This window comes from Mobula birostris, chromosome 14 (assembly GCF_030028105.1).
Source record: "Mobula birostris isolate sMobBir1 chromosome 14, sMobBir1.hap1, whole genome shotgun sequence".
Classification (NCBI taxonomy): Eukaryota; Metazoa; Chordata; class Chondrichthyes; order Myliobatiformes; family Myliobatidae; genus Mobula; species Mobula birostris.
In genome coordinates, this window is record NC_092383.1 from 59387667 (window position 1) to 59406758 (window position 19092).

The 19092-nt window shown below is 41.5% G+C and overlaps 1 protein-coding gene across 6 annotated transcripts in view; it reads right to left on the bottom strand.

Moving 5' to 3' along the window:
- Positions 1 to 19092, bottom strand: part of LOC140209923 (neuron navigator 1-like) — a 672220-nt gene that overhangs the window by 428010 nt on the left and 225118 nt on the right. The window lies entirely within an intron of this gene.

The following is a 19092-nucleotide window of genomic DNA, read 5'->3' on the forward strand; positions in this document are numbered from 1 at the left end:
TTTTCTGCCGACGGCGCTTGTGCCGTGTTTTTGCTGAGGGCGCTTGCGTGAGATTTTCGCTACAGACAACAGTGCAGGCAATGACTGTGGAAAAGTATTTCTACTTTAAATAGGCTGTGTATTTATCATATCATTCCTGCTTTTACTATATGTTACTGTTATTTTAGGTTTTATGTATTATTTGGCATGATTTGGTAGGTTATTTTTTGGGTCTGTGAAAGCTCACAAAATTTTCCCATATAAATAAATGGTAATTGCTTCTTCGCTTTACGACATTCCGGCTTATGAACCGTTTCATAGGAACGCTATATCTTCAGATGCGGGGGAAACCTGTAATTTTAACATATAGTTACAACAGTGCAAAGCAATACCATAATTTGATAAGAACAGACCATGGGCACGGTACAGTCCCAAAGTCACTCGAAAGTCCCATCACCTCACGCAGACGGTAAACTTCCAGCGCCGCAAACTTGCCGATGCAACATCCCGGAAGCATCTGACCACAATCCGACTCTGAGTCCGTCCGAAAACTCCGAGCCTCCAACCTGCTCCCCGACACCAATACACCGAGCACCATCTCTGCCAAGCGCTTCGACCCCGGCCCCAGCAACAGGCAACAGGCAAGGCCGAGGATTTGGGGCCTTCCCTCGGAGATTCTCAATCGCACAGTAGCAGCGGTAGCGAAGTAGGCATTTCAGAAGTTTCTCCAGATGTTCCTCCGTGCTTCTTCACGTCTGTCTCTATCAAATCAGGATTGTGCACGGCATCCTACTTCACAGATACGATATCAATTCGGAACTGCCGCGCATGCTGTGTCGCGCCACCATCTTCTCCTCCCTCCTTTCAACTTTCAAAAGAGATTTGGATAAAGGGGAAAAATATATACTTGAAAGGGTTAAGAAGAAAGGGCAGGTGAGTGGGATCCCTGGTTACTTCCATCATGGAGCTCTTACAAACAGAATTGTTCAACGATCCCCTCTGAGTAACTTTGAGAGTCAATGCTTTCAGCAGGATGTTTCAACTTCATCTTTTCTCCTTTCTTCAGGCAGTCCTACTTTGGAATGAACATGTACTGGGAGAAGGCAAGAGAATGGGGTTGAGAGGGATAATAAATCACCCATAATTAAATAGAGGAGCAGACTCGATAGGCCAAATGGCTTGTACATCTTATTGTCTTATAATCTCATGTACTCCACCAAAAACAAAACACATTTCCCTTAACTTTAAATCAAAGAGTTCTTTCAGTGGCGTCAAGCAAGCCTACAATGCCCATGGGCCAGAAAGTTACATCCAGGCATTTTAGCTTTGGCCTTGTCAGAATAAAAAACACCTGCGAGATTCTCCTCAGGCTTTGCCACATCCTGTTATGCTTCATGTTCTGTTAACTATTTTCCCAACAAAAATAGAACGCACCTTCAAATCTTCAAAAGCTTTGAAAAGACCTCATTTCCTATTACGTTTTTTTTTAAATTACTGGGTGTTTTTTTTGCTCCTGAACAGCTGCTTATAAGGGAAGGATACAAAAAAGAAAGGAAGCATCCAATCTCAATATTTTTAGCCTAAAAATGAAGCAGAAAAGTAATGACTGAGGAGGGCCATAAGATTCATTAAGTCTTCAAAACTGAAACATTCAATTAAATTCACAAGTGTGGTAACGTTTCAGTTGATGTTATGGGCTAACAACCACTTTCCCAACACAGCCACTTCCTGACTTGGATGTTGCCATTCTGTGCACATAGTGAGTAGAGACTAGAGCTTCCATGTTTACTCCAGGACACGACTGTGCTGAGTAAGATGTTTGTTACACAATGGCATTAGCTAAAGGCTAAGGTTACATTTCCTCACACTCTCTTGGTTGTTTCAGTGTGGATACTAAAACAATAAATAATCACATGGGGCTATGGAACCAAACCAAACCCAAAAGACAGACTGTGACAAAATCTGCTTCTGCACTGCATGTTCAAATGTAAGCAGCTGAGAACAAATTTCTACATTTCTGAGTCCTGTGAGAACAGGATAGCTTTTACAAATGCATATTCAGTGCATTGTTTATTAAATATTTTATACTTTTCAGCAAACCACATTTATATTGCAGTACCTTCTTAAGTATTTCAATTGTTATGTTCCATTAGTTTCCTCAATGGTACAAAGGAAGAAAATGTAAAAAAAAATCAACAGAAAACCAACAAAATTGATTAAATGGCCATATATTTCAAATAGAGTGGTGCCAGAATATGAAGGGGAACCTGCAAATTTTAAGTCCTGCGCTCCTTGTCCTTAGTGATAAAGATTTGGAACTCCCAAGCAAGAGAGAATCTACAGATGCTGCAAATCCAAGCACCACACACAAAATGCTGGAGGAACTCAGCAGGCCAGGCAGCATCTACGGAAAAAAGTACAGTTGACGTTTCGGGCCAAGATTTAGAACTGACAGGCGTTAAGGCCGATGAGGTACTGTGATACATGCTTAATTCTGTGCCATAGCCACAGAGGCGTTCCCAGAAAACAATTTGAGCACATCAGAAATGATATCTGCACTTTCACTACAGTTAGAGAGCACAATCCCAGAAAGGGCAGGATAAACTTCACATGTCTGGTGGCAGACTGTCTGTTAGAAGTGAATTAAATTAACCTTATTTTTTTTAGCATCAACTCACTTCAGATACAATGGCCAAGAACACTGCTTTGGCCTGGAATCTGCAACTTGACGGAAGAGGTGGGAACGACCATGCTATTGCTGGCAATAAGTTCCCTCCAAGCCCTAAAGGATGCATTTTTATGTACAGTCACCTCATGCTCACTTACTACTTAGGGAAGACCCAAGGGAGTATGGGATTAGTGTTAAATGTTTGTAAGTCACTCCCTCATATCAAAGGGGAAGGAAACCCACAGCTCACTTGCACGTGTGCCATAAATAGGATTACAATTACACTGAGGTTGCTGTACTTATAAAAACTGTCCTTAGCAATGTATCACAGTGAGCGGCATGTACTGAACCAACAAGAACAGGAATGGTTTACTTCAAGTTTTTACTTAGAAAGGAAATCAAGGCTATAACTTTCCATTGCATTAATTGATTAGTAAGAACACTTGTAACTGACTACTAATGGAAAAATAAACTCAGGGATCAAAACTAGTTTGCTTATTTTTATTTCCAAGAAGATAGACCACAGGGAAGTATGCAGGCTGATGTGATTGCTGTGAAAGCTACCATGGACATGATAGGTCAAATAGCCTCCATCTAAGCCACAAGCAAACACGGAAATATGGATCTTTTGGGCAAGGAAAAATATTCTTCTTTTGGCTTGTGCTTTGCACGGTTTCTAACATACCAAGATGTAAGCATATCTATATTATTAAAATATGACAATATTCATTTCCACCACCAGGGGGAAATAAACCAAGAAAAAGGAATATCACATCTGTTTAAGAGAATAAATAAGAAAGTGATAAAGAATGCAACAAAAAGGATAGGACTTGAAAATCGAGTAGCGTTGCCATATAGAAATAAAAGAAAACTTAAGGAAACATGTTCACAACAGGAATTCTGCAGATGCTGGAAATTCAAGCAACACACATCAAAGTTGCTGGTGAACGCAGCAGGCCAGGCAGCATCTGTAGGAAGAGGTGCAGTCGACGTTTCAGGCCGAGACCCATCATCAGGTCCTGACGAAGGGTCTCGGCCTGAAACATCGACTGCACCTCTTCCTACAGATGCTGCCTGGCCTGCTGCGTTCACCAGCAACTTTGAAATATGTTCACCTTACTTTGGGTTTAGAAGAAAGAGAATATTTGTGGAAAGATGCTACTATTGCAATTGTATTGGAATTATTTGGCCAGAGACAAAGTAGTTCTGAACTGCAGATTTTCCACATTGGTTGGTCAAAACATTGCCAGAGTTTGGAGATTTTGCTGTGTTGACAAACTGACTCATTGCTTGATGTTTTAACAAGTACATTGAATTGGCTGAGGTCTGGTATCTATCATAGGCAGGGATCTCAGGAAGTAGTTGAGAAGGATTATTTCTCTGTCACTTCTATTTAAAGAAATAAATCAGGCTTGCCTTGCATAAATGTTAATTCTACTGCATAGAATACAGAGGATAAAGGTAGTTTGGCCTGGGGAGGAGAGCAGGGAGCTTGAAGTTCTTAAGAATTCCAGAGATAAGGGAAATAAGTTCCTCTGGCAGGCAAAAGCAGATCAAGGGAGCATAGTCTTCAAATTAAAGCCAGACCATTCATGATTGAAATCAGGAAGCACCTCCTCACACACAAAAGTCTGGAAGGTTCTTTAGAAAGGATACAGCTTAAGGAAATGTTTGTTTGATGATGAACTTCAATAAAAGATAAATTACAAAAAGAAGAAAGGCTGGAAATGCTGACTTAATGGCACCTTTCACAACAGACAAATAGATTTTTGTTCATAAGCCATCCTCTTATAGTTGCTTCACTGACAGCGCCCTCCCCCACCCCCACCATTCATGAATGCAGTGCTCTGATCAAATCTGCTAGGTGTGAAAAGGTTGAGCTCTGTCTATAACATTTACTCCTTGCTGGTTTGCGAGTTTATAATGCAGTTTCAACAGATCAACACCTATTTTCAAACTACTCCCTGTGCTGCTCCTAACAAATAATTTTTTACACGCTTACACAAGGGAACATGATACGGATTATCAGACATAAGGTTGCAATATTGCCAACCCATTAGTTTATAAATGATTTTGCAATAATTTATAAACAAACTTGTCAAAGACACTGACGTCCTACAATACTCCTGTTCTAATAATCAGATCTGTTTGTAAACTAGAGACACAAGAGATCGCAGATGCTATAATCAGGAGTAACAAACGATTTACTGGAGGAACTCAAGAGGGTCCAGCAGCATCTGTGGAGATAAAAGGCATTGTCCATCAAGCCTGAGTGTGGAGAAGGAAGATAGCCAATATAAGGAGAGGAAGGGGGAGGGAAGATGAGACAGGGGACAGGAGGTGATTGGAGGGTCAAAGACAGTCAGAGAATGATGGGCAGATGGAGCCCGGTGGGGGGATGGGGTGTGATGGAGCTTGGAGACAGATGCAGATGGATGAAGGGTAGTTCATTCATTATGTGCTGAGTCATATGATTTGGACGATCATGGTCTTTCCATGACCATGATTGTTCTTGGCACATTTTTCAACAGAAGTGGTTTAACATTGTCTTCTTCTGGGCAGTGTCTTTACAAGACAAGTGACCCCAGCCTCCGTCAACACTTTTCAGAGATTGTCTGCCTGGCGTCAGTGGTCGTATAACTAGTATTTGTGAAATGCACCAGCTGCTCAAACTTCCATCCACCCACCACCTGCTCCCATGGCTTCATGTGACCCTGATTTGGGGGAAGGGGTGGGGGCGCTAAGCCTGGGCTACCCCTTACCCAAGGGTGACCTGCAGGCTGGCTGAGGGAAGGAGCACCTTACACCTCCTTTGCTAGCGACATACTACATCTCCAACCCGCCTCCCATATGATAGGTAGAGGTAGGCAAAAAAAAAGACAGAATGAGCCAGGAAAGGCAGGATGTGGGAAAGGTGGAGACAGCTGCTGTAACCTATTTGCAAGCTCTCCCAATTGCCACAGTGGCACATGATCTAAGATGAAGAATGTTTTTTTTGTCTTCCCAAGGATAATGTGATGGCTGCACAAACAGAGAGAAAAAGTGACAGATGCTGGAAATCTGAAATAAAAACAGAAAAATGCTGAAATCACTTTTTGGAAGAAAACTAAGTTAACATTTTAGGTTGATGATCTTTCATCAAAACTGACAAAGTGAGAGCAGGGTTGAATGGGTCAAAGTTCAACCCAAGATGGCAGTGAGAAAATGGGTTAATTGTGTTGGGGGGGTCAGCTAGAGAGAAGGAATCTGGACACAGGAGCATAAAAGCTACGATGTAAGGGCAGTTAAAAACTGAGAACATAAAGGAGTATAAATATTATAACTGAAAAGTTGTAGGGCGTGCCTGTGAGAATGGAGAACTGAGCCAATATCACAAATGGACTGGGCTAGCCAGTTCAGACACAGACAGAGTGAGTTAGTTGAATTGTAGAACTTGATACAAGTCCAGAAGCTGCAATGCATCCAGAGTTACTGTTCCTTAAGTTTGTGTTAGGTCTCATGACCACAGTGAAAGAAGCCACAGACAGACGAGGAAAGGGATGGGAATTAAACAGGAAGCTCAGGGTTTCCCCCTGAAGTCACTCAATCTGTGTTTGGTTTCTGCAATGTAGACGAGTACATATAGACTACACTGAGTGCAGTACACTAAACTGGAAGAAGTGCAAGTGAATCATTGCTTCAATTGGAAGGAATGCATGAATCCCTGGGTGGTGGGAAGGGAAGCAATAAAAGGGCAGATGTTGCATCTCCTGAGGTTACTTCGGAAAGTGCCACGAGAGAGGAAGGGATTAGTGGAGGCAAAAGAATGGACCAGGGTATTGAGAAGGTCATGCGCTATTCAAAACGCTGAAAAAGGAGGGGAAGTGGAAATGTTTATGTAAATCCAGTCAATTGCTCATATTTATGAATTTTATTTTTTAATTGACTAGAATACGTATTTTAATAGATTTTAAATGTTTTGATAATACATGTGACCACCAGGTACAGAATACATTAACAAAGCATTCAATCTTATTAGTCACTGGTTGGCTGCATTTAGTGGGTGACAAGCAATGTCCATGGCAGAATTTGACTTACACCAAGCCCACTGCCTCCATCATGGTTCTGTCTGGCCACGATGGGATAATATCAATCTAATACATATGGCAATAGCAACTTGGTCTTTATGATTGGTAACTGATTTATTATTGTCACATGTACCAAAATACAGAGAAAAGCTTTTGTTTGTACACCATCCAGACAGATTGTTCCCTACATAAGTAAATGAGGGAAAAAAACAAGAATGTGGAACATAGTGCTACAAGAAAGCAGAATATTCTGTTACAGATTTTGCAGCATAGCATTGTTAACCTAGTTTAATAGAAAACCTGAGATGATTCACAGGAACATACATTAAACATTATGTCTCCAAGTGAAAGAAAATATCAGCAGAGAACAGGTTTTAAGGAACTGAGGTCGAGATGTTACACAGAATGCCTGACAAAGGTGCAAAAAGTAATGGGCAGATAAATACAAAGTTTTATGGGTTGAGAAGAGGGATGGATTAGGCATATTAGGCTGCTCAATAAAATGAAATCTATCATGTCCATTCACAAACAAGAGAAAATCTGCAGATGCTAGAAATCCAAGCTACAGACACAAAATGCTGGAGGAACTCAGCAGGCCGGACACTTCGTCCTGATGAGGGGTCTTGGTCCAAAATGTCGACTATCCTCTTTTCCATAGATGATGCCTGGCCTGCTGAGTTCCTCCAGCATTTTGTGTGAGTGTTGCGTGCTTCTCCACTGTTGGTTTGCGATCAGCTACCCGTGCTCACAACTAGAATCAGTATCCTTAAAATGAAAATGGACAGTTGTCTGTGCAATGTAAATTTACAGCAGTTCTTAAAGTGTATCTATTAAGTAACATAGCATACATTACAAGGTCTGTTTTCACAAAGAATTCAAACAGTTTGAGTGATTATCTAGAGTGACTCTGAATAGGAGCTTATCATTACAGTGGTGGAGGCAGAAATAGAGTGTCCAAGAAAGTTGAATACATTCAAGGATTTTGTAGGAAAACAGAAGACTGAAAATGAAGTGGTCATTTTCAAGGAGATTGCTTTAAGAAATATCTTGATTTCAAAGGGTAATGTGGGGAGGTTCCATAGATCCTCTGAGGGGATAGCCTATTTATAATATCAGCTGGTATGAATCCAGAAGGCCATGTCATGATTTCAGCGCTTTAGTGAGATCAGAGGTGGTCTCACTCACCTGCGGAGATGAGAAACAGCATGTGATGGGAGTGAACTCAGCAAAACTTAAGATGGCTCAGACAGAAAAGATGTGACAAGAATGGTCTCAGATCAAAGCAGCTTATGAGCTCCTTGTACTTACGACTAAATTCTCCTCGGACATCCAGCCGGGTACAAGAATCAATTTTAACCGACATTTCGATGACAAACTTTGGCATCTTCATAGAGATGATGCATATATACACGCGTCATCCGTTCCTCCTGATTGGTTAGTCCTCATCCAATCAGGTTTCCACCATCCCACCTTGTTTGCAATTTGAATTCCAGTTCTTACTTAGGCGAGACCTTCGTCTTTGCTAAAATCTTCTCCTCTAGTTTTATTTCAATGGCTTCCTTCAGCAGGTGGCCCCAAAAGCCATTGGTGTGGCGCAGTAGCTTTGTGCCGTGAAAGTCAATCCTAGGGCCATTGCGAATGCCATTTTCTGCTACTGCCAATTTCTCTAGGTAACCCAAACATATACAGCTCCTGTGCTCCTTGATACGGGTTTCCACCAAGCGGCCCACCTGACCTATATACACTGCTCCTGAAGAAATACCTGATCAGTACCATCCACAAACCCGTAAGGAAGCTCAAATGACAGCTCATGCAGGTCAAAGATGACTTGGGACTCAGGACGGCTGGCAATTTACAGGATTCCCTGACTTTCAGTCTTGAATTGAACTCATTATTTCTCGTATCTAGTAAAATTTAGATTCTGCCAAAAAATGTGTGGATTAGTAAATATGGAGGAAAGTTATGCAATTCCATCCTTCTGTGTAATCAAGATGAATATTTTGTCAAGCAAAGCAGATCTTGCAAAATGTTCTCCATTCCCTCATTATACTGGTGTCAGAGTTAGAATGTCTCTCCTGTGCTTTAACTAAGAAACAATCTCATTCCATCTCCATGGGCTCTGCTCTCATTCAGTTTCTCACCTAGTATGCTGCATCACTTGTTAACAATGCCACTGGTTAAAAAAGGAGAAAAGGAATGTTTGTTAAATCTCTCTTTCTAAGTTCTGACAAAGGTCTCAGAAATGCTAACTGTCTTTCTTCTAACGAAGCAAGTCTTCACAATTAAATTTTTAAAAAATTATTAAATAACAGAAGTGAAAAATCAAGTCTAACCAAATACTGGAATTTTTCATAAGATACGGAGTGGCACAGTAGTGTAATAGTTTGCACAACGCTTTACAGTACCAGCGACCCGGGTTCAATTGCCACCGCTGTCTGTAAGGAGTTTGTACGTTCTCCCTGGGCGTTGCTGAGTGGCTGGGCTCAAGGCGACAGAACAGCCTATTCCGCGCTGTAGCTCAATAAACAAATAGTCACATGTATTTACAACTGAAGACTTCATCCCATTTCAGTTTATATACTATGACTATGATGTTACTTATCATCTAGCTATTAAATAATCAATCAGATAAATTGCTTAAAAAATCAAAATTGAGCTTAAAAACAAATCTGTTCCAATCAATAGTTTACAAATTAAACCAGTTAGGCTTGTTACAGGATTACAGCTGAAACGTAAAGCAATAACTAAGTAGATGTCATTAGCCAACATACAATATTTAATGAAGTGGCTATTACAATTATCATCAGAATTTACAACAATGTGTTGACAATTTTGCAACTAAGTGCTAAAGACAAGTCTGAAGAATTTGCGATCATTTTCTGGCAGTAGCACAGAGCAGGTCCATTTTATATTCCTTCACAGATCCCTGCCAGCACAGACGCAGTCTATGGTTAACTTAATTAATTTGACATTAGTTCAAAAAATAGCTAAGAACATTGAATGCACTGCAGATTATGGACTACATAATTTCCAGGTTTTGATTCCATGTACTATATTGTGGAACAGGCTGCATCCTTAGTCATGTTCTTGCAGTATAGTTGCAATATTGTCACTTATTCCACAATGTGACAAAGTTGCCTGGGTGATGAAGAATTTTGGCCCAAAACACCAGCTGTTCAATCCTCTCCCACAGATGCTGCCTGACCTGCTCAGCTCCTCCAGATCTTGCGTTGGTTCCTCTGGATTTCCAGCATCTGCAAAATCTCTTGTGTTCAAGACAAGTTCAATTCCTGCCCCAACAATCTCCTCACAATTAGCAGTCATGCAAAGAATTGTTAAAAGTGCTATTAAATGGTAGGTACTCACTAAAAACCTGAACTTAGTTTGACCTTTACCAGATCCACTTGGCTTCAGTCCAGACAACTAAATTCAGGAGGTAACTGCACTTTCTTCATGGCAATACATAAGCCAGCGTGGCATCAGGAAGTCCTGGTAAAACTGAATTCAATAGACATCAAGTGGAAAACACTCCAATGACTAGAGATCACAGGGAAAATGACAGGTTGTCAGAGACCTCAGCCACATGTCACTGCAGTAAGTGTCTTGGACTTAACAATCTTCAGCTACTTCTTTAATAACTCCTTATTAAATTTCTGATGATGGTGCAAACTTTGTCCATTTGCAAGTCCTTATTAAACAGCACACAGCAAACTCAGGACAACATTCAAGTTTCCACTGATAATCTTATTCAAGTCAGGCAATGAACATCAATCACCAGAGTTTGACCTTTTACCTTTGGTCATTCGAAAACATTATTATTATTGAAGCCCCATCACCCCATCACCACTGAGTAGAAATTTAACTGGACTTGCATCCTGCAGCGAGTTCCTCACCCTCTGATTACGGAGCCTTTCTGTCACCCATAGAACACAAGTCACAACTGTGATGGACCGCTCTGCACTGGTACAACTCCAACAATGTTCATATGACTGCATTCAAACTAACATCTTAATTTGTCACCATACTGCTTTGTAAATTGTTTCATCTAAAGACAATCATTTGAACCTTCCTGGTCTCAGTCCACCATCTGGAACTGTAGCCCACTGTATCTATTATCTTCCATTTATCTGGCCCAATGCAAAGCAGAAGAGTTTGGTGATGGGTTTCTGCAATGGCCAAGCCTCAGGCAGGAGAGTGCTAATCAACTGCTATTTCATTTAGTAGGATTGTTTGCACCCAGGGGTGCTAGAAAGAAAAGACATACAAGGACACCTCCTGTGGTTGTATGGAAAAGTGCCATTCCAGGTGAGGCAGCACTTCACCTGTGAGGCTGTCAGGGTCATCTATTATATGCATTGCTCCCGTGCAGCCTCCTCCACATCAGTGAGAACCGAAGTAGACTGGGGGACCACTTCATCAATCACTGCAAAAAGCAAGATCTTCTGGTGGCTGCTCATTTCAAATTGGACTTCCCATTCCCATACCAACATGTCTGTGAATGGCCTCTTCTACTGCCACAGTTAGGCTAAACTCAGGTTAGAGGAGCAACATCTCATATTCCTGTTGGCATGAGCATTGATTTCTCTAACTTTCAATTCACTCATTTTCCATTCCCCATTGTGGTTAACCTCTCTCCGTTTCTCTTCTCACTTACCCATCATCTCCCTCTAGCACCAATCCTCTTTCTCTTTATTTGATGGTCAACTATCCTCTACTATTAGATTCCATCTTCTTCAACCCTTTACCTCTTCCATCTATCATCCCCTAGCTTCTTACTTCATCCCGCTGCCCCACCCACCCAGATATACCAGTTAGTTGAGTGATGTCCCAGCAACAACCTTTCACTCAACATCAATAAGACAAAAGAGCTATTGTGGACTTCAGGAAGGGTAAGATGAGGGAACATGAACCAAGTCTAATAGAGTGTTCAGAAGTGCAGAGAGTGAGCAATTTCAAGTTCCTTGGCGTCAAGACTTCTGAGGATCTAACCTGGTCCCAACATATCGATACAGCTATAAAGAAGGCAAGATGGTGGCTATACTTAATTAGGAGTTTGAAAAGATTTGGCTTGTCACCGAAAACACTAAAAATTTTTATAGATGTACCATGGAGAGCATTCTGACAGGCTGCGTTATTGTCTGGTATGAGGGGCTACTGCACAGGACCGAACGAAGCTACAGAAAGCTGTAAAATTAGTCAGCTCCATCTTGGGTGCTAGCCTGCGTAGTAGCCATTATTAAGGACCTCTATGACCCAGGACATGCCCTTTTCTCATTGTTACCATCAGGAAGGAGGTACAGAAGCCTGAAGACACACACTCAGCAATTCAGGAACAGCTTCCTCCCATCTGCCATCCGATTCCTAAATGGACATTGAACCCATGAACACTACCTCACATTTTTTTCTTTTTTTTAAATATATTATTTCTGTTTTGCGCTATTTTTAATCTATTTAATATATAATATATACCTACTGTAATTGATTTATTAGGTTATTTACTTATTTATCCTTTTTATACTATCACATATAGCATTGTACTGCTGCTGCTAAGTTAACAAATTTCAGGACACTGGCAGTGATAATAAACCTGATTCTGATTCTAATGACTCAGAGGTCCCTGTTGCTTGCTGCTTTAATTACCACAGCAGTCTGTCTGTTATTGATCTCCTACATTGTTACATCAAAGCTGAATCGAAGCTTGGGGAACAGTCCTCTGGACTCAATATTGAATTCCACAACTCGTTCTGTTTGCATCTGAACTGACTGTTTCTGCTGGAAACAAATCAACTGTGACAGTTTGGTTAGTTATCCTCTTCCCATTAGCATAGACTGACCTAATGGACACATACACACAAAATGCTGGAGGAGCTCAGCAGGCCAGACAGCATCTATGGGAAAGATTACAGCAGACGTTTCAGGCCGAGACCCTTCATTATTCCTGAAGAAAGGTCTCGGCCCAAAACATCAAATGTTTACTCTTTTCCACTGACGCTGCCTGGCCTGCTGAATATGTCCAGCCTTTTGTGTGTGTTGCTTTGTATTTCCAGCATCTGCAATTTTTCTCATGTTTGAAATGGACTTATACTGCAGGCAAGCACTTTAAATCTCATTCCTGTTCCTTTGTCTGTATTCTCACTAACTACCCTCACTTATTAGCTTTTGTTCAGTATTTTCTCCCTGTAACTGCCCTATTAACCCATCGACCAAATGATATTTACAATGTACGTTTGTAGCAACCCTGCTTTCTTTATCCTAATCATTTCCCCTACCCCATACCTTTTCTGCAACTTTAGACAAAATTGCTTTTTCTTTCCCCATTTCAGATAAGGGTCTTCACTCTGAAATGTTAACTGTTTTTCTTCCTACAGATACAGAAAGATGGTGACCTGCAGATGGTGACCTACAGATGGTGACCTGCAGAAAGTTTCCAGTATTTGGCATATTTAAATAAGTGAACAAAGAAAGGAGGATCAGAAAATTAAATATTCCTGGCTATGGTGTAGAAGCCATGCATCTGTTTTCTATCTGCACTGTATCCTGTGTTGCACATTTATTGTGTGTGTTTTGGTAATTAGTCATGTGAGTGAGAGTGTGGAAAAAGCGAAGGGAATAAGTTACGTATCTGTGCATTGTCCTGTGCAGTTTGGAGCTGGGGACTGATGGATGTCATATCTGTTGACCACTTAGTTACAGTTAATTATGCTTAAGTTTCATCACCTCAAAAGCATATCATACAGGGATAACAAATCCCTGGAGGTCGCCAGCAGTAGCAAGGCATTTGTTAGAATTGGCTGCCACACCATGGTATTGAGAAAAGACAGAGAAGGGTGAAAAGGAAAGTGAACATCAGTTTCACCTGTTATAGTACAAGAATGGGATGACATATAGGAGGAGTCAAAGGAGAAATGCATTTGGTTGGAATGAAGGAATGTGAAAATTTTGCTGACTCTGGAAATACCCAGTGCAAGTAGTGGGAAGGAGACCGGAGATAATTACATAAAGAAATATATAAAGATAATTTTGGGGGACTTAATTTGTCATAAAATATTGAGCAGAAAGAATAAAAATTGAGAGAATTTCCAGAAATGAGAACAGAACATTTCCATTAGAATATTTTCAACCTTATAAGTTCCAATTCTGGTTACAAATGAAGTGTTTCAGTGAGGGTACACTGAGTGTTCTGTAGTCATAATGACTTTCAGAATAGTTATGGAAAAGACAGGGAATGCTCGAGAATAAAAAACACTAAACTAAAATAGTGATAGTGTGAATTTCAGTGAAGTGAGAAAGGATCTGGCCCAAGTATGATTTGCCTTCGATGCATGCTGAACAAGGAATGGAACAATGGAAGACCTTCAAAAGAAGTGGTGGTTGAAGTAGTCACGTAAGGGGGAAATGGAAAGTTAGTTAAAACTAAAGGTCCCTAGATGGCTTAAGAGATCTAAATAAGATTCTCGCACACAGCATACATAAGATAATGGAGAACTGTGGGATAAGTTGAAGAAAATACTAATGGGATCTGAAAATTAGAGTGATGTCATGGTCCGGATTGGGGTCCCTTTAAATTTACCTTGTTTATGTTACGATCCAGACCGTTGATTCCCTGTTTTCCCGTGTCCCTCGACTTTGGTGATTCTCGGCTGAACCGGTAGTTTATAGTCTCCGGCTTTCAGCCGTTCGGCGCGGGAGCGTTTGCAAAGTCACCAAGGTACGGCATGCCAATGTCATCTGGCTGGAGCAAGCCTAGTCTCCGCCCAAAGCAAGTGCCGGTAATTTGCCTTTCCTTACCGGAGCAACCCCGTCAAGTTACCCTGCTAAAGCGAGCCTGCAAAGTCTCCTCACCGAGGTGGGTCTGTCAGTTAATCCGCCGGAGGGAATCAAGAACCACTGTCTACTGTTCCCGGGCCGAGTCAAGAGCTCGCCACTACCCAGAGGCTCCAAGTCAAGTCCTGGCTCTGGCGGCATTCTAGCACCAAATCAAGTCCTGGTCCTAGCGGCATTCAAGCACCAAGTCAAGTCTTGGCCCTGGCTGCTTCCCAGTTCTGAGTCAAGTCCTGGCCCTGGCAGTCTGTGATTCCTGTCCTACTCACTTGTCTGAATCCCTTCCCTGCCCCTCTCGCCTCTAGTGCTCGTCTGCAGCCCCCACCTGCACTTCAGTCTAGATCCATCGCCGGAGCTAGATAGGTACTGTCTGGTGTTCATTCGTGTTGGTCTTGTCTTGTCCTGTCCTTGCCTCCGTGGGGTAAGTCAGGCCATCTTGCCGTTGCTCCACGGGGGGTCATGTCTTGTCTTGTCTGGTCCTCGCCTCCATGGGGGTAAGTCTGGCCATCTTGCTGTTGCCCCGCGGGGAGTCATGTCTTGTCTTGTCCTCACCTCCGTGGGGTAGGTCAGGCCGTCTTGCCGTTGCCCAGCAGGGAGTCATATCTTGTCTTGTCTTGTCCTCGCCTCCGTGGGTAAGTCAGGCCGTCTTGTCGTTGCCCCATGGGGGGTCATGTCTTGTCGTGTCTTGTCCTCGCCTCCGCGGGGTAAGTCAGGCTGTCTTGCCATTGCCCCGCGGAAGTTCATGAGTCCCGGCCCTATGTCCTGTACCCAAGGAGGGGTCGGCTCTCTGTTCTGTGTGTGGGTCCCGGCCCTATGTCCTGTACCCAAGGAGGGGTCCCAACTTTGTGTTCTGTGTATGTGTCCATGGTTCCATGTACCTGCTCCCCGAGACCGAGGCTCTGTTTTCCCATGTTCCTCCTCTCCCTAGCCCATGTCATGTTTATGCCTGGTTCTGGGGTCCTTGCCCAGTCTCGGGCTCGGAGTCCATACCCTAGCCTCTTCATGTCTCCTCTAGTTCTGGGAGCCAATTCCGAGTCCTAGCCCAGACCCTTGGTCCCAGCCTAGTCGTAGTCCTCAGTCCTTGTCCAGTTCGCTACTGCTGCTCCTGCCTAGCTCTCCTGATAACTAAATTTAATTAACCTCACAAGATGTGTCTTGCATTTGGGTCCACCCTTGCTCCCTGTGCCCCAGCCATTGTGACAAGTGAGGGCTAAAGAGAGAGAGAACATTATTAGCTGATAACATCAAAGGAAAACCAGAAATCTGTTATCAACATTTAAATAGCAAAAGAGTACTAAATAGAAGGGCAAAAACAATTAAGAGATCAGGAGATGTAGCTGAGGCACTAAAGGAGCCTTTCACCATGAGGAGAAGTATGTTTTAAGCAGGATAATTAGAGGTTGTAGTCAAATAGTGCATTTCAAAAATAATGAAGTACTCAGGGCAGAAAAGTTCTCAAGTGAAGAGGGATGCATCATGGATGACTGAACAAACTGAAAGTGAAAATTGTGGAGACCCTGGCCAGAACTTTCCAACCATCATTAGGTGGTATTAAATAGCTGAAAGGTTGCGAGCATTGCACTCCGTGCAAAAAAAAGAGTAGTGATTGTCCTGGGAACAGACCAAAAGAACTGGGATTGTTTTCCATAGAAGTGGAGATTGTCTACAGGTGTTCAAAATCAAAGACTTTCTTAAATATAAAGAAACTGTTCCTAATAGCAGAAATCTCATTATTCTGTTTTAATACACTTTTCCAGAAGTCTAACATTATTTAAACTTTTAAAATGAGACATTAACTGATTATTTGAATCAACAATTAATTAATTAAAAGGTGGATTGCATGGATTGTGAAAAAGAATTCATGTTTCATTATCTTGATTGCTATCTTTGATGAAATAATAGAAAAATTTGTGAGAACAGCAGTACAGCAGATGATAGATTCAAGGATCTTTCAAAGGTGCTTAATGAAGAACCACAGAGTCAACGTGTTAGCAGAATTTAATTCACTGAAATGAGTGTACAAAAGCAGAGAGGTGTGATGAATGGCTGTTGATCACCATAAGAAGGGTGGCATACAGTGCAGTTTTCCCAGGTGTTGACATTAGTATGACTGGACTCATTGTTATTATTTATTAATGAGCTTGGCTTGGGACATTCAAGGATATCTTTCAAAATTTAGAATGTGATAAAGCCCAGGAATGTTGTAAACCATGAGGAGGATGTCAACAGCAGAACATGGAGAGACTGATAAGCTGGGCAGAAATGTGGCAGATGAAATATAACTCAGAGAAATGAAGAGAATCATTCTAGTCATCAGATTAATGGTGGAGCTTTAATGATAATGTGAAGTGTGTTGAAAATGAATATGAGGTAAGGGTCAGGTTCAAGTTAAAACGCTGCCAATACATACGGAATTCCTCAGCTTTCCCAGAAGTGAAATGGATTACGGAAACAAAGAAACTGTGCTAATCTTCTGTACTCAGTTGAAGATCATCACATATCAGTTTTGAATATCACAATGTATGAAGAATGTCAAAACAGTAGGTAGAGATATTTAAAGACTTATTAGATTGCTCCTCTCAATGAAAGAATTGTCCAGAGGATAAACTGGAAAAACTATGTTGCTCTCTTCAGAAACAAAAGTTAAGGGGTGTTCAAAATTATGAAACCTTCTGATAAATATAAAAATACTGCTTCTAGTGATAGTAGAACTAGCAGCAAGCACAGTGCCAGAGCTGACAAGAGATACTATTTACAGCTTAAGCATCCTAGGTTTGATCCTATCCTCCGTTGCTGACTGTTTTCTCCCTATGACTGGCTTTCCTCCAGGAGCTCTGGTATTCATTCACATTCCGAAAGTGAGCAGGCTTGTGGGTCAGTTGACAGTTGTGAATTATATCTAATCTGTAGGGAGGGATATCTGTGGGAGGGGTGGAGTGGGATGTGACAATTAAAGTAAAATGGGTTAGGCTGGGATTGATTTGCATGATAGTCAACACAGACTAGTTGGACTGAGGGGGCCAATTTCCATGCTTTACCTCTCTATGACTGGCATTTAGGCCAAGATAAGGGCACTTTCTTTTAAACAAAGACATTTTTGTGATCTGAGATTGGATGGTTAGTTGGTGAAGCAGATTCAATAACAACTTACAAAGTGGAACCAGATAACTGCCTGAGTCAAAAATATGTTCTGGGCCTGAGGGAAAAGAGCAGAGGATCCTGGGTATCAACATCTCTGAGGATCTATTCTGGGCTTAACATATCGATGCAGTTACAAAGAAAGCATGACAGCGGCTATATTTCATGAGGAGTTTGAGGAAATTTGGTATCTCAACAAAGACACTTTCAAATTTCTACAGGTGCACTGCGGAGAGCATTCTAACTGGCTGCATCAACATCTGGTATGGGGGTGGTGGTGGAGGGGAGGCTACTACACAGGATCAAAGCAAACTGCAGAAAGTTGTAAAATTAGTCAGATCCATCATGGGCACTAGCTTCCATAGTATTGAGGACTTCTTCAAGGAGCGGCACCTCATAAAGGCAAAATCCATCATTAAGAACCCCCATCACCCAGTTCATGCACTCGTCTCATTGCTACCATCAGGGAGGAGGTTCAGGAGCCTGAAGGCACACACTCAGTAATTCAGGAACAGCTTCTCCCCCTTGGCCATTAGATTTCTGAATGGATGATGAACCCATGAACACTACCTCAATACTTTCTTTTCTTTTTGTATTACGTATTTGATTTCATCTTGCAAATAACTAAATAAATATTTACTTACTATAAATTAGAGTTTTTCTTATTACGTACTCCAATGTACTGCTACCACAAATCAACAATTTTCATGACAAATGCTGGTGATATTACCTGATTCTGATTGTCTAAGTGAATTGATTTATCAAGTAACAGGCCAGCCACAATGTGCCAAATGGCTGCTTTTTTTTTACGCATTCCATGACACAAATCATTGCCGGCACATGAGCTCTCCATAGTAGCCCCTGAGCATAAAACTTCATATCATTCAGCTGGAAATAGTCCTTGCATTTATCATGCTTTTACCTTTATTCTCTATCACATTTTTAGATGATCAAATGCTATATGATATTACTATTTTGGCACATAACTGTGGAACACTATGGAAGAACCCAAGAAAACATCCTATCCAGCTATTTCCTTATTTTTTCCTTGAAATTTATGAACAATTAATCATTTACATTAAAGTAGATTAGGTTTGCCAAAGAGGTGTCATTGTCAAAATGTCATATCTGGTTTTCTCTCCATAGTTGCTGCTTGACCTGTTGGCACTGAGACTTCAAATTCCTTGCATTTGGAATGTATTGCTTCTTAAACTTCTCACAAGCTGCATCAATTACATTACACTATTCAGTGACTGAGTTAGACCGGTAGCAGAGGGAACAACATATCAATATTCCGTACTACAACACTGTAGGATATGGGAGATTTCCCACTATCAGCTCCTTACCTCACCTGTGCTTTTTCAGGAGTTGCCAATTGGAAGTCATAAAGTCATAAACTGAACAGAATGAAGGAGGGGG